The sequence below is a fragment of the Pseudorasbora parva genome, chromosome 20, assembly GCF_024679245.1.
Source record: "Pseudorasbora parva isolate DD20220531a chromosome 20, ASM2467924v1, whole genome shotgun sequence".
Lineage (NCBI taxonomy): Eukaryota > Metazoa > Chordata > Actinopteri > Cypriniformes > Gobionidae > Pseudorasbora > Pseudorasbora parva.
In genome coordinates, this window is record NC_090191.1 from 22135562 (window position 1) to 22153344 (window position 17783).

Consider the following 17783-nt stretch of genomic DNA (forward strand, 5'->3'; position numbering starts at 1 on the left):
TGAATTCTAATGCAACAACACACTCAGCACTATTTAAAAGGATGGTTCACCCAAAAATAAAAACACTGTCATCATTAATCTCTTCTCTCATGTCATTCCAAACCTGTATGACTTGTATGGTATTTTGAGCAATGATCAACACCTTTAACCATACAACAAAAAAATCACTGTAAAACCCATTGAGTTAAAGTAACTCAAGACATTTGAGGAAAACTGTTGCCTTAAAACCATTGCGGTTTAAAAACAAATATTTATGAGTACTGGGAACTCATTTGAGTCCACATAGTGATCAAATAAGCAATCCATTTAATAAAGCTATTTTGATATGAATTTATGTATTAGCAGCCATGCAATAAGTAGGCTAATATAATGCTAATCAGTATTGCAAAATACATTGATTTAATGATTGATTGATTGATTGATTGCAAAAACGGACTACTTAAAAGTATACTACTTTTAAGCTAATTTGTCTTTTTTGCAGCTTTGGCAGACCCTGGCTACGATTTGCTTGCGTCATATGGAAAAGAGCGGGAAAGATACTCTGAATTTCTCCTTCTGTGTTCCATGGAAAAAAAACAAAAGTCGCAGGGTGTGAAACAACCTGAGGGTGAGTAAATAAAGACTCATTTCCGTTTTGGAGGTAAAATATCCCTTTAAATAATGTCTTCCAATCTTTGAACTGTTGAGAACACATTCCTACTGTTTCCTCCATCATTGGACTTGTTTCCTTTGCCTACTGAGGTATTTCACTAAATTTCTTGTCAGATTGCTTTCAGTGTGATGGGTGTGGTAATATTACTTTCCACCCAAATGGACTGAGCTAGAAAAAAAAGATTCATCTGATAAAACTAATGAGGGACATTTTAATGTTCAAAACGTGTGTATTGAGTTGCTGTAATGTGGCTAATCTAAACATGACATCCGTCCATTAAAACTATTGTGTGTGTATGTGTGTGTGTGTGTGTGTGTGTGTACTCTGAAGTTTGGGCCTTTCTAAGAAACGTGGCAGTTCTCCTCACATTTGCTAGCCCATTTATCATAAATGCTCCTGGAATGAGCGAGTCAGAGCTTCCTGGTGCCTTCCTGTGTTGTAATGACCCAGCTAGCCGTCCAAACAATACTTAGCGCAATTGCCATACAACCTCATGTAGTCATCTCACTGGCCCTTCCTTTTCAAGAATGACTTAATGTGTATAAATGGCGGATTGGCATCAGTGCAGTTCACACACATGATCGTGGCAAATGACACACAAGGAAGGGGCAATGTTAAAGTTAGCTTTCCATCATGCATCAGAAAGTAGCAGGTGTGATATGGAAATGCAGGTGGATTTTTTTTGTGTGAAACACTTAAACTCACAGGTGAAAGAAAAACGAATTGTTTGGTAATGCATATAACATTCAAGAAGAAATAACATAAATTGAATATAATTAAATATATATAATAGGTTTTTCATGTAGTTGACACACCCCTCTCAAAAGTTGTATTATTTAAGATCTTTATATTGAGACATCGTGAAATTTTGCACTATAGAATTTGAAAATCTGCAATTATATTTATGGGGATTTCTGATTTATTATGCAATACAAGGACAATGAGAACCAACAAGAAAATATCCCTCAACATTTAAAAATATCTATGGCACCCTTTGATTAAAGTAAACTTTTCACTGATCCTATATATATATATATATATATATATATATATATATATATATATATATATATATATATATATATATATATATATATATATATATATATATATATATATATATATATATATATATATATATATATAATATATACACGCTGAATTGTCTTTTATGCCAAAAATCATTAGAGTATTAAGTAAAGGTCATGTTCCATGAAGATATTTTGTAAGTTTCCTATTATAATGGTAGTAATATATATTGTTTAAGGACTTCATTTGGACAAATTTAAAGGCAATTTTCTCAATATTTAGATAAATGATATAATTTGTTTTGCACCCTTAGATTCCAGATTTTCCAATAGTTGTATCTCGGCCAAATATTGTCATATCCTAACAAACCATGCAACAATGGAACGTGTTTTTTGAGAAGTCAAAAAAGTGACCGTTATGACAGGATTTGTGGTCCATGATCTCACATAGCCCCACTCTTTGTTCTAAGTGTGTTATATAGTTATATGTTTAAATACAAATTTTGGTCTGAGAAAATTACTAAAGATGTCCTAAGCTATTGCATATGGACATTTTGTCTAATTATCAGAAGGGTAATTGTGATGTCATCATAACTGATGGTTATTTTATTGGTTGAGGGAGTGCTACTCTTGTCATGTTTCCCATTAGTATTGGTCTTTATGAAGTTAGCAAGCCAGAGAACATGTTTATCAAACACACACATCTTAATGAGCTTCAGAGAGTGTAGGGCACTTATGCAATTACCCTAATGAAATATAATTTACCCCAGAGTAGTCTTTGGATAGTAAGTAACTAACTTGGTCAATCTAGACTGGCTCCACCAAATGAGTACACAAGTACACATATAAAGATAGTTCCTTTGAACTCAAGGTGTGTGTGTGTGTGTGTGTGTGTGTGGGTGTGTATGTGTGTACCAGCATTGCTTTCCCCCCTAAAAATGCAAAGCTAAAGCCCCGTGGTGATTTTCTCACACACGCTTGTTTACACTCTAAACACTAGCAGTGCTTGGACGATGGGAAAATACACTCTCAGCACAACCCTCATGAAGTGTGTTTGTGTGTGTGCATTAATGTACTAACTGCACCTTAAGTTGTGTGTGAGAGAGAAAAAGATGATGTTCAACTCTAATGTACTTTCCACTCACAGGCTGTTTGCTATTTTAATCCTGCCGCTAGGCTGGCGCACACATTAATGTTCTCAGACTAAGTTACAACTTTGAGGTTTTGTTTATTTGTTTGTTCGTTTTAGCTAGTGTGGTTTTAGATTATAGTTCGGAAGATGGCGAGCGAGTGAATTGCAATCAGCTAAGAGCAAATTTATGTGGTGTAAACTGCCTTAGCAGTATTTCCTACCACTGGGTTGGGTGTGTGAAATTAGCAGCGCCGGCCACAGCCAATCATCTCTTATCTGATCACTGATTATCATAAACATCAGTGTTAGATGGGAAAGATTGTAACACAAGTCAAGCAGACAGATTATGGTGATAATCAAACGATGTAGCAAATGTTGTTCTTCTACATTTGTTAGCTAGCATGCTAACAGTGTTATTGGTATTACTAACACACATAACTACTTGAAATGCGTGTGTGTGTGTGTGTGCATACCACGCTCTGCTGCCACTTCATAGTGAAGTATTGTGAAAGTGCTTTCAGAATGACACTGTCCCGCTGCTTCAACACGTACGCACCACCCGAGGCAAGCCGGTTTTGGAGAACGTTAGTGCACTTTGTGTGCTCCCAGAAGTCTCGCTTCAGGCCGTGACCTTTTCACACGAACGAATACCCTGATGCTAATATCGTTGTGGTCTTATAGGTGTGTGTGGCTGAAAGACTATTTGTTTGCTTTGTAATCACCTGTCATGTTTTATTATATGCTATGAAATTCATGCATGATTGCTTTTGTGTTGCAAGAACGCCAAAATTAAGGTCGAAATGAAATAAAATGGAAAGTGATTTGACGTAGTACAGTAGAAAAACTGTTAGCCGAGGCGTTTTTGTGTGTGTGTAGGTGAGCATGCAAGCACCTAAAGGTGTTAAGGGGCCCTTTACCATCAACACTGTCCATTTTCACATGTTTGCTGAGACAAGTTGACCACTTTTTCCTGTGGTTTTAACTGTAAAACTTAATCACACATTAACTTAGTGACACATTAAATAAAGACAGTATACAGTTACTTTATATAAATATGAAAACATGGATTCTAAAAAACAAAACAAGGTACACCTACTTGCCAGTAGTGTTGATAAATGACACACTGGGTGATAGATAATACACATAGAGAGTGACAGGAAGTTGATGATAGCTAAACTGAATTTCTGTAATGTGAGTGATCTGTTTTTCATAAACTTTGAGTGTTGATAGTGAAAGCAGACTTCAGAATAACGATAGATAGATAGACAGATAGATAGATAGATAGATAGATAGATAGATAGATAGATAGATAGATAGATAGATAGATAGATAGATAGACAGACAGACAGGATGATGGAATGATGGATAAATGTTAGATGGAGAAATAGAGAGACAGACAGGATGATGGAAGGATGGATAGTTGTTAGATGGAAGATTGATTGATAGACTGACAGACAGGATGATCATGGATGGATGGATGGATGGATAGATAGATAGATAGATAGATAGATAGATAGATAGATAGATAGATAGATAGATAGATAGATAGATAGATAGATAGATAGATAGATAGATAGATAGATAGATAGAGCTGACAGACAGGATGATCGAATAATGTTAAATGGACAGATAGAGAGACAGACAGGATGATGGAAGGGTGGATAGATGTTCGATGGAAAGATTGCTCGATAGACTGACAGACAGGATGATCAAGGATGGACAGACAGACAGACAGACAGACAGACAGACAGACAGATAGATAGATAGATAGATAGATAGATAGATAGATAGATAGATAGATAGATAGAGCTGACAGACAGGATGATGGAATAATGTTAAATGGACAGATAGAGAGACAGACAGGATGATGGAAGGGTGGATAGATGTTCGATGGAAAGATTGCTCGATAGACTGACAGACAGGATGATCAAGGATGGACAGACAGACAGACAGACAGACAGACAGACAGACAGACAGACAGACAGACAGACAGACAGACAGATAGATAGATAGATAGATAGATAGATAGATAGATAGATAGATAGATAGATAGATAGATAGACAGACAGACAGGATGATGGAATGATGGATAAATGTTAGATGGAGAAATAGAGAGACAGACAGGATGATGGAAGGATGGATAGTTGTTAGATGGAAGATTGATTGATAGACTGACAGACAGGATGATCATGGATGGATGGATGGATAGATAGATAGATAGATAGATAGATAGATAGATAGATAGATAGATAGATAGATAGATAGATAGATAGATAGATAGATAGATAGATAGATAGATAGATAGATAGAGCTGACAGACAGGATGATCGAATAATGTTAAATGGACAGATAGAGAGACAGACAGGATGATGGAAGGGTGGATAGATGTTCGATGGAAAGATTGCTCGATAGACTGACAGACAGGATGATCAAGGATGGACAGACAGACAGACAGACAGACAGACAGACAGACAGACAGACAGACAGACAGACAGACAGATAGATAGATAGATAGATAGATAGATAGATAGATAGATAGATAGATAGATAGATAGATAGATAGATAGATAGATAGATAGATAGATAGATAGATAGATAGATAGATAGAGCTGACAGACAGGATGATGGAATAATGTTAAATGGACAGATAGAGAGACAGACAGGATGATGGAAGGGTGGATAGATGTTCGATGGAAAGATTGCTCGATAGACTGACAGACAGGATGATCAAGGATGGACAGACAGACAGACAGACAGACAGATAGATAGATAGATAGATAGATAGATAGATAGATAGATAGATAGATAGATAGATAGATAGATAGATAGATAGATAGGATCTATATCTGTCTAGCTATCTAAAGAAACTTGTTACTTTTCAAAGTAATGTTCCCCATCAGTGCTAGTATCTGTGATTCTGTAGATGACATGTAGCACAAGTTGTTGGTAACACAAATGCAGTTTAAAGAGTTCAAAGCCCACACACCAGCAGCAAACATGCTCTTAACCACACCTATTAATAGCTTACGGAAAAGAAATGCATCGTCTGCCAACTGTAAACATAACCTGCAGAGATCTTTCAAACAGAGCTGAGTGGCTGTTTAATACAATGATGTGGTAGAAAATAGTCATTTTGACAATTTTAAGAGGTGCTTGGTGTTCAATTTCATGCCTGACAATCACGCCTGCCATATATTGCTCCTTTGCACTCTTGTCTTCCCATCCATTTGATTTTACACCTACAGAGCACACATTCACAGCATTATTTACAGTTATTTGAAATGCGAGGGAGTCTAATCATAAATACGGGTTAAAGATCATTAAAAGGCTAATAAGTGCAGCCAAGGTTCTGGCCACAGTTCAAGCCCGTACGCTAGGCCTTTTTAAACCACTAATTAGCTCTGTTTGCCAAGATAAGAATATCGTAGCCTGTTCCTTTTACAGATAAATTGACTTTTGAGTTGTCAGTTATGATTCGATTCGTCTATTCTACAGTTTTTACGTGTAACTTAGCAATGCTTCAGTGAATATAGAGAAAATGGAGGTAGACAGCCTCCATTCCGCGACAAACAGATGGCGCAAAATAGAATAGGAACACAATAATTCTTACTTAAATATACATATTTCTAAAATATTGGTTGTTGGAGAATAAGTGTGCCATATGCAAGTACACTGAAAAAAAAATGTTGGTTTAACATAAAAAAGTAAGTAACCTGGTTGCCATAATTTCCTGTATATTAAAATTAAAAATTTGAGTTGATACAATGAAGGTAATTGGTTTTATAAATAGAAACTCAAAATATTATTGTATCTGAACCACATAATTTTTTTTTTTTTAAATGTCCTCACAAATAAAATGCACACAATTACCCAATACACTTTTAATAAGACAAAATCTTTTAATAATATTTTAACAAAGGTTGTCAAAAAATGCCATTGTATTTACTCAAATTTTTAATTTCAATGAACTCAATTTTAAGGCAACCAGGTAACTTATTTTTTATTTTTATTTTTTACGGTGAATTTTATGAAAGTGACCATTATAATGGGGTAATCAAATATATTCTTATATGCTTTTGTTTTTATAAAATTTTTAGTTTAGTGAATTTAAAACCAAAATGTATTAATTTTGTTTTTAGATTGTAAACCCCTTTTTGCGCATAATGTATTGCATAGTCTATATACGTTTACATTAATTGTTTATAGCAATTATAATTTGTTTATAGCCTTCAATATCAACATTGTTTAATTCATTGGGCAGGATGTGAAATAAACGTAGAAAATACCAGGATATATACCGTGCATTGCCATTCAACCAAAAAATAAAGAGAGATGATTTTTTTTCATGTCATAAAATCCAATTTGTTAATTTTTTTATGTTCTGCTTGTATGCCCCACTGACAGTTAAGTGTAGGGTTGTAATTTCATGCTTACATTTTTTTCTTAAATATTTTTTAATATAATAAAAATGTTTCCATACATTCACATCATATATATATATATATATATATATATATATATATATATATATATATATATATATATATATATATATATATATATAATATTCATTATTCATCAGTCAGGAATCTTAGAAGACAAAACGGTCAAACAAATCTCTTGTGTTGATAAAGAGCAATACAATGGTCACCGGAATATGTAAATGGGATATAATTCAAATCTTGTAACACCTCAAAGCGTTACTTTTTCAATGATGCTGGTGGAAAATTATTTTAATGTGCTTTAAATATCAACAGCGTTCTGTGTACAATTGTGTACACCATTGAGTATGTATCATATAACTGTGTGCGTACCTGTGTTTGTATGTCTGTGTTTTTGGCTGTTCACCACTGTTATTGCACCCACTCAGCCAGATCTGACATCACCTTTGACAGGATGGCAGAATAAACCCGCCCACACATCAACACAATTTAACCTCTCTACTCAAGACAGGATGAGCCTACCTTTCTCTTTCGGAGGAAGACAGTAGCAGTGGTGTCACTTCACACGCTGTTTCACCTAGTGTTTCGCCCCCACACGTCTCCTTTCCTCTCACTCACAGGAAATTGCGGGCTTGCCATGTCGCCAAAGAACATGGCTCTTTTCTGCCTGAAATTCTGTTTCTTCTCTCCTTCCCCCTCATTCTGTGTGGTTTATCACTTTATTTTCAACATCTTTGAACTAATTCAAAAAATTCAGCTTGATACGATTATGGGATCCCATAAGGTGTTTGTTTTTGATTCAGTGGGCCAATCGCATTTGTACAAGTTGCTGTTTAAAAAAAATATCTGAACAGTTTAGAGGCATCATGAGAAGTGCACGTGTGTTTCTGAAGGAGGTGCTTGGTAGAACTGTCATGACTTGGTAGAAACTGGTATGACTTTTTATACAGCTCTTTTTCAGACAACTGTTCTGAAATCTTTGTGTTCAGATTCAAAAATAAAATTGAAAAATGGCAGGATAAACATGAGTATATGGGATCTCTGTGTGTATATGTACAGCAAATACATACATACATACATACATACATACATACATACATACATACATACATACATACATACATACATACATACATATGGTAGATGTGCAACAAAACAGCATGGGATGTTTCAAGGCACAATATGTAAGATTTTTTTTCACTTAAAATATCCAAAACCACTAGAACGTTTATATGTTTTGTTGACTTGTGTACTTGCATTATCCCAAATGTTTCCAAGAATTTTCAAACAGAAAAATAAGCATTTTAACTAGGACACAGATATGCGTGAATCACATATCAATTACATCATACCCACATTACCCTCAATTTGTGGTTTGATTTTGTAGAATCCATGGAAACCCCAAAGACACTTTAAAGGGTTAGTTCACCCAAAAAAGAAATTTCTGTCATGTCGTTCCCTCATGTCCTTCGACACCAGTAAGACATTTGTTCATCTTCGGAACACAAATGAAGATATTTTTGTTTAAATCAGATGGCTCTGAAAGGCTTTCATTGACACCAATGTCATTTCCTCTCTCAAGACCTATAAAATGTACTAAAGATGTCGTTACAAAGTCCATCGCACTACAGTGGTTCTACAGTAATTACGAGAATAGTTTTTTGTGCGCCAAAAACCCCCCAATAAAAACAAAACAAAATTACGACTTCTAAAGAGATGGATGATTTCAAAACAGCTTTCTGAAGTCTCGGAGCTTGAAAGTCCAAAGTCACATGATTTCAGCAGTTTGGCGGTTTGATACGCGAGCCGAATCATGAATCGATACGCTGATTCATTAAGTTTCGAGACTTCAGGCCGTCTGCGGCATAATAAAAGCTCAAGTGAAGCGAAGCTCAAGCGAAATTAGGCATCATGATTTAACGACGTTAAGTGTCAAAAATTTTTTAAATTGTGGCTTTAAATAATGGCAGATTTATTTTTAGTGTAGTATACCTAAGTGAACTAGGCAAAACCGCAGAGGTGGTGCGTCGTTTAAGCCAAATGGACAACCTCAAAGTCACAAATGCCCACATATCCGAACTAGCTCAGAAGGTGACGCATGATATGCCTGCATGAAAAATGTTGTCTATTGATTTTGAAAGTGTGTGTGTATGCATGTATGTCTTGTTTTGTGAGTTGTTATAACATTAAACATAGGGATAGGGGTCTGGTAGAAGATTTTAGACTAGTAATGCTACAGAATACGATAGATTCTCCACAACGGCCTTTGTCACTAAAACACAATTTAGGACAAATGATCAACTACTTAAAAAGCCTCAGTTATCTCGTATTGCTTTGCAGACCTGTATTGCTTGCTACACCAAATATCCATCAGTATTGTCAGTCTAAATAAAAATGGAACACACACACACTATATTAGTGAGGACATTACATTAACTTTCATTGATTTTATATCAGGTCAATTATATTTTCTATCCCCTAACCCAACCCCTGTCCCTAAACTTACCTATCACAGAAACATGTGCAAAGCAATAGATTTAAATAAAGACTTGATTTGGCCGATTTATAAGCCTTTTAAACTAGTGAGGACCAGTCCAATGTCCTCACTAGTGGGTTGTTTTCATGTTTTACTATATAAGTGAGGACATTTGTGCCCTCACAAGTATTGCTAAACAAGGAACACACACACACACACACACACACACACACACACACACACACACACACACACACACACACACACACACACACACACACAGGCAGATATTGCACGTTCCACTCCACACCTCTCTGCAGGTGATGACAGATTAAAGGGATTTCATTTCATGGCAGGGTCTTCAGGGCAGAGTGTGTGAGCCTGACCCGACCTCTCTCTCTCTCTCTCATACTCACACACACACACAGTTCACTGGGCTAATCCTGAGACAGTAAAGTGGTCCAGATTAGGTGGTTTATTTTCTGAATTATTATTCATGTCCAGCTTTCAGTTTGCATTGTGTGTAGTTCACTTGTTCGTGTTACATGTACCCAGCTTTCTCTATTTCATATGATTTTTATATTTTTGGTAATTTTTTGAAGAGTGAATTTTGTGGAATAGATTTGAAATCCTATTTACTTTCTTAATGCACTTTTGTGGTATTGGTGTGAACCATTTAGCAGTGCACATAATAAAAAAAAGGGAAAAAAGGACACAATTCACTTTATTATTGTATTGGAGAGGTAATCATGATGGGTAACTTGTCCTGTAAGCGTTGACCTGTTTTGTAAGTTTGCAGGGCTCTCTCTGTTTATTATTGTGTTCTAGGTATGTTCTGTTTTGTGCTTGGTTAGGATTAATGTAATGATATTTAGTGTCATATTTAACTTTCAAATAATAGGTGTGGCTTTGTTTATGCTGAAATAAACAAACACACACAAACACGTCTGGTTCGCTATCTTTGTGGGGACTCTCCGTAGATGTAATGGTTTTTATACTGTACAAACTGTAAATTCTATCCCATTACACTGCCCCTGCCACTAAACCTACCCATCACAGGAAACATTCTGCATTTCTACATCTTCAAAAAAACTAAATATGTATGATTTATAGGTTCATTTTGGGTCCCCGCAGTGACACGAGTACACATGAGTCAGTGTGCGTTCAGGTGGTGCATTTGGAAAGAGGTTCTTTAAAATAATATACAAAAGAAGATTCCCAACCATAGTTTTTCAATCAGCATTACATAACTACATGATAGCTCAATACATTTATAATAATTGTATTAGTCTTACTGACCATGTTGTTAAAAATACATATCCAAGGAACAAAGGATCATAAATATTTTTCTATTCCCTTTCTAAAGAGCTATGGTCTTTTAATTTTTTCAGAAAGTGAGACCTCAAATTAAACAAACAGATTTCCACTCTGTTTTCTGACAAACTCATGGATCAGTGCTTGAGATAACATTCCCACCCTCATTGGTCACACACACACACACGCACACTGGACTAATCCTGAACAAGGAACACACGCACACACGCACGGTTTTTTTTTTTTTTGACGTATGGGGACAATGGCTTAATAGTTTTTATACTGTACAAACCGTATTTTCTATCCCCTTACACTGCCCCTAAACCCATCAATCACAGGAAACATTCTGCACTTTTAATTTCTAAAAAAACTCATCCTGTATGATTTATAAGCATTTTGAAAAGTGGGGACATGGCATGGACATGACAATGTCCACATATTTCAGCCTCTCCTTGTAATACCTATGTCATACCCATGTCATTATACACGTTTGTGTCCTCATATGTCACATAAACATGCCCCCCTCCCACACACACACACACACACACACACACACACACACACACACACACACACACACACACACACACACACACACACACACACACACACACACACACACACACACACACACACACACACCAGTGAAGCCTCTAGCTACATAGTGTGGTCAAACCACACAGGTTCATATCAAAGAGTGGGAATCGAGAATACACAGCAGTGACGACCAAACACTTAAAAGTCAAACGCTAATAATTCACTATAATGTTTACCTTTTATTTGGACATGGTATTACCCTGTTTTGTTTGGACATGTTCCATAGTGCTTCCATGTTTTTTGGACATATAGTGTGGTTCTTCCATGCTTTTTGGACATATAGCATGGTTCTTCCATGTTTTTTTTGACATACAGTGTGGTTCTTCCATGCTTTTTGGACATACAGCAGGGTTCTTCCATGTTTTTTTGCCATGTACTATTTGCATTTTTATTTTTACAGTTGGGGGGGGGGTGAAACACACATAAGTTTCAGTCATTCTCATGTCAATCTTGAGTACCTATTGAGTAGTATTGCATCCTTCATATCTCTGAATAGTATTTAGTTTTATTATATTGGCTGGAGGCGTATCGTGTGGGCGGAGCTAAAGAATGATGAGCACTCGGCTACAAGTGCTGATATCCTTAATCGTGGAAGAAATAAGTTATCCTAAATAAACCATTGAGATCATTCCGATTCATAAATGATCCAGAATCAGATCTAGAGGCTGAAATTGAACAGGAGAAGCAGCAACCATGACTACTGCAGGACTCTCAATGGTATGTACTGTAACTTATATAACTTATGCTTAGCGGCTTGTCATGCTCGGGAGTTTTACAACATTTGTGTGTGTTTATTCGTGGTTTATGAGGACTAGGGCTGGGACAACGCGTCAACGTCATCGATGACGTCGACGCAAAAAATACGTCGACGCAAAATATGCGCGTCGATTCGTCAGACTCAAAATAAAGATGGCGGCGCCGGAGAGTAGTAGCAACCATAGATGTACATAATAAAGTATATTATGTAATTAAGTATATTATTTATTATGTATATCTATGGTAGCAACTCAAGTGGCTCCTCAGACTTTCAGAAGTGCAAGGCTTGCGGGTTGGCCAGTCTATGGGGTTGGCGCGCGGTGCACACGGAGCATCACAGGCATGCGCGCACGCGTTTTGTTGTCACGGCTACATAAACAAATTTCTGCACACAGGAAGACAGATGTTTTGGTAATATTTGATGTATTTTAATCACAAAAACAAATGTTTGCATCAAGTGAAAGCATCGGACACATTGGCTACCTACATAATAAGCTGCTTTAAATTTAAAATGTTCAATGTCTAGTCTGTGACCGAGGGTACCCATCCTCTAAGTGAGCAGTTTCATCCCAGGACTATTCCGGTTTTAAACGGAATATTGGCGCCCATAATGCACTCTACATGTAACTGTTTTCACTGTCATGCCGCGGATGCGCGTGGCGTTTCTGTTGCGGGTCAGCCACGGGGCTGCGTGGCGTTTTCTCTGCCTCTGCACACTAGAAGCGTGTCTGACGCGCCGCTGCTGCTGCTATTGATGCGGAGGGAAGCCCTATTCCTAATGTTAAACATAAATAGCCTACTGATACAGCAAAGAAAACGTCGGCAGTAGCCACATATCTGGTGTTGACGGCAAAATAGGCTACAGAATATTTCGTTCTGTATTGACAGTTGCAATATTTCAAAATCGATAATTGACATTTTTAATTATTACAATTGGGCCTATATCTGCATTTATGTAAACCTACAGACTTTCAAACATGAAAATGTAATTTAATAATATGTATTTGTGTCAAAATGATATATAAACATCTTTTCCTATTCTATTTTGCCTGGAGACGCTCCCAACACACGTGAAAAATAGGCGCTCTTCTATTTCTAGCATGCACGCGTTTTCCGCGCGTCACAGGCAGTGTGCAAACGCCAACCTGTTAACATGGGAGCCGAAACAAAAACGGACACGCCACGCAGCCGAGACGCTCACGCTTGCAGTGTGTCCCTGGATTTGATTAACCAACTTGTTGATATTTAATCGATGGGCATAGCCTGTAGGCTGAGTTGCATACATAGAAAAATCGTATAATATGTTTCTTTGTTGTAGGTTTATACTTATTTATTTGTGTGTGTGTGTGTGTGTGTGTGTGTGTGTGTGTGTGTGTAGCCTACTTTATGTTTTCAAGGTTTTATTGAATGCATTGCTCTTGTATAGTCTTACTTTGGAATTTTAAGAGCAATAAACATATATTGCAATGTTAAGGAATTCGTTTTTTCATTCAGATAATTAAATCAACATGTATAAATTGCTATTAGGCAATTAATGGGGAGATAATCGGTAATCGAATCGTAACCGAATCGGACAGGAAAAATTAATCGCTAGATTAATCGATGCATCGAAAAAATAATCGCTAGATTAATCGTTTAAAAAAATAATCGTTTATCCCAGCCCTAATGAGGACGTAATTTGACTATTGTATGCCATTTTCTACACGTTAGACTAGTGTGCATTTACATAGAAAAATTATGGAATAGTAGAGCATTTCAATGAATGAGTCGATGGCTAACAACTCAAAGACATTTGAAGAAGTTTTACTCACCGCCTGCTTCCAACATACGACTGTGAACCTTAATCGCTGGAATCGCTCCATCCTTCAGCATTAGACGAGCTACAAATCCGGAGTTGAACTGTAACTTGTTTATAAACCATCGTCAAAGAAATGCAGGGAACACACAAAAACTCTCGCACAACTCAGTTGCAGCTCCGGAAAAGCAAACTCCATCCACTGTCCCATTGATGCTGGGTTTTTTGGGAAACTGTACAGGGCTGTCTTGCCCTGACAACTAAAACACACTTCTTTGGTGACATTGTTGATCTCTTGAAGTCCTGTGGCTAGGGACGACTTCCCTAAAGCATTTGCGCTCTAGCTCTAGTCGTGCGTATGCGTCCATCCAGGAGATGATCCCGTATGGCCCGTACAAGGACATTCCACCATATCTGACGTCTAATAGACCCATACTTGGAAAAAAATAAAAAACTTTACGCAACTTATGCGAAACCGGAAGGAGTATTTTCAGAAATACTCCATCAAACATCCAACTTTTTTAAATTTATTGTTTTACTTTGTCTATGTTTAGCATGGGAATCCAAGTCTTTAACAGTGAAAAAAGCTCAATATGCATATGCAATTTTTGTAATTTAGAGTACTGATAGATCTCAAAAACAAGTACTTGTGTCTGTCGATGAATGAAACATTTGAATTAAAATGCTCAGTTTTGAATATGAGCTACACGAAAGCGCTCTGTGGTGCGGCAGGATTTTAATCAACTTCCTTAGTGGCTGCGGAGCGACCGCCGGTGTGTGTACACTCATTGAACGAGTTGTCATTTTAAAGGCGCGGTGCGAAGCTCCGCGCCCTTAAAGGGGCCGCACACCGATGCTTAGCTCAGTTCAGCGCCACGACACGTCTTTAAAATATTGAGTACCCCCATATTGCCGAAATGGTATGATCCTCGTTTCGTAACACCCGCGAAGATTCGACCGTGAGATCGGTGGTCGAATCCGGCTCTGCATATCGATGCATCGAATCTTCGACTATTTGGGGTCACCCCTAAAAAAATGACATGCAATTGTCTGTCAAAATATGAAAAATGACACGAAAAATAGCTGTTATATTATCAATAATGCATCAATGATTTTGAAAAAGAAAATAAATAAAATAAATTAAAAGGAAATACCTACATGTGGTGAAGCTGAAAAGTGTACGAACAGCAGTAAACCATTTTATCTGTTATATAACACATCCGGTAACACTTTATTTTAAGGTTCAGTTATTAACTATTAAATAGTTGCTTATTACCATGCATATTACTAGGAAATTGGCTGTTTATTAGTACTTATAAAGCACATATTAATGCCTTATTCTGCAAGACCTTATTCTACATCCCTTAATCCTACCTAATACCTAAACTTAAATGCTGCAAAAACTACTAACTATTAATAAGCACAAAATTCATAGTTTATTCAGGCAAAAGTCATAGTTAATAGTGAATATGTGTTCTGCATACTAAAGTGTTACCACACATCCTATATGAGATTAATCAGATACTCTTGTTGCACAACATAAATATAACATTACTTGTATTTGTGTATTTGCACAAAATGACCCACATTTGTACTAACATATAGGCCTACTGTTGAAAAAATAAGACAAGAAGCAATAACACTTAGATTATTAATAGTATCCTCAATGTTTTTGAAAAAGAAACATCTAAAAGGATTATGACTTTCTCAAATAACCCAATCATAGTCAATAATGTTCATTGTCGTTTGAACAGACACTCAAAAGTGAATAAACAACAGAGCTCATTGTTAGTGGGTTAATAAACTGAACCAAACGCATCCTATATGAGATTAATTTGATATAAAAGTAATGTATTACAATTTGCATCTGTACAAAAGAATGTGAATATGCATGTGAACTTGACCGTTGTTGTCTGAATGTGTAATGGTGGGTGCCAACTGGCGCATTTTCAATGTATTCCTATGGAAGGAAGTTGAGCTTTACGCTTGCATGGTGCATTGTGTAATTGACAGCAGATGGGAGAAAGAATTGAGAGCGATGTGAGCATCAAAAGGTTGAGCAGTCCTCGACATTATGCAAATATCAAACGAAAAACTGCTGTGAGGTCTGGGTGACCTCTGTCTTGAGCGTTTAAAAATATGCTTGTTGTGTGCTGGAGTTTATGCTGGGTTTAGTGCGTAAATCATATTTTTTACACATTGAACTCTTTGCAGTTTTTGTACAGTGAAGGCCAAAATTATTAGAACACTTGACATCTGGGAGTTGTCTTTTTGGGCCTGGATTTATTTTCCAAGTGGACAATGACCCGAAACATTCTTCTAACTATTGCTGGAGCTACCTGCGACGGAAGGAATCTGCTGGAACATTGAAAATGAGGGACTGGCCCCGTCAAAGTCCGGACCTCAACCTCATTGAGCACATTTGGGGTGAGTTGGAAAATAACTGGACAGATCTATTGTACATTCAGCTATGCCAGAGAGGTGGACATACCAAATATCAAAGTTAAAAGTGGATACAAACAGTACGACTCACTTCATCTGATATTTGATGGTCAGAGCAACCATCTGGATGTTTCAGGAACATTATGAAATTAAATCCTGTTTTGGAGGATATATTTAGGAGCAATATTTTCAGACCTGTCAGGTGTTCTAATCATTTTGGCCACCACTGTATACGTGTTTAATATTGCAGTATATATGCTTTCATTGTGATTTATACTGGCAGGGTTTACAAATCTTAATGTCTCAACAGAAATCGAGACTCATCAGACCAAGCAACATTTTTCCAGTCTTCAAATGTCCAATTTTGGTTAGCTCGTGCAAATTTTAGCCTCTTTTTCCTATTTGTAGTGGAGATGAGTGGTACCTGGTGAGGTCTTCTGCTGTTTTAGCCCAATCGCCTCAAGGTTGTGCGTGTTGTGGCTTCACAAATGCTTTGCTGCATACCTCGATTGTAACGAGTGGTTATTTCAGTCAAAGTTGCTCTTCTATCAGCTTGAATTAGTGGGACCATTCTCCTCTGACCTGTAGCATCAACAAGGCATTTTCGCCCACAGGACTGCCGCATACTGAATGTTTTTCCCTTTTCACAACATTTATTTTAAACCCTAGAAATGGTTGTCTGAAAATCCCAGTAACTGAGCAGATTGTGAAATACTCAAAGCGGCCCATCTGGCACCAACAACCACGCCACGCTCAAAATTCCTTAAATCACCTTTCTTTCCCATTCTGGAGTTCAGGAGATTGTCTTGACCAGGACCACACCGCTAAATGCATTGAAGCACTAATAAACATGTAGGATGGATTTTAAATTGAGAAAAAAATTGCTAAAAAACAACACAAAAACACAAACACAGAGACAGAGGGAGATGGGCTGTTGAAAGAGTATTGACCAAATGACTCAGAGCCCTCACTCACACTTATAAAAGAGTGCTTAAACACAAAGACAAGTTAAGTGAGTTTGTGTGTGTGCGTGTGTGTGTGTGTGTGTGTGTGTGTGTTGATTAGTTGTGTGAGTTCATCTCGCTGACCTGCATGTAAGAGGTAACGGTATGTTTACCTTGAGGAGAAGCTTGTGTGTGTGTGTGTGTG

The 17783-nt window shown here is 37.0% G+C and overlaps 1 long non-coding RNA gene across 1 annotated transcript in view; it reads left to right on the forward strand.

The window, feature by feature from the left end:
* The first annotated feature begins 483 nt into the window (after positions 1 to 483).
* Positions 484 to 17783, forward strand: part of LOC137048759 (uncharacterized) — a 232908-nt gene continuing 215608 nt past the window's right edge. Inside the window, exon 1 of the long non-coding RNA XR_010899513.1 lies at positions 484 to 607. This is a non-coding gene — a long non-coding RNA (uncharacterized lncRNA). The remainder of the gene's footprint in view (positions 608 to 17783) is intronic.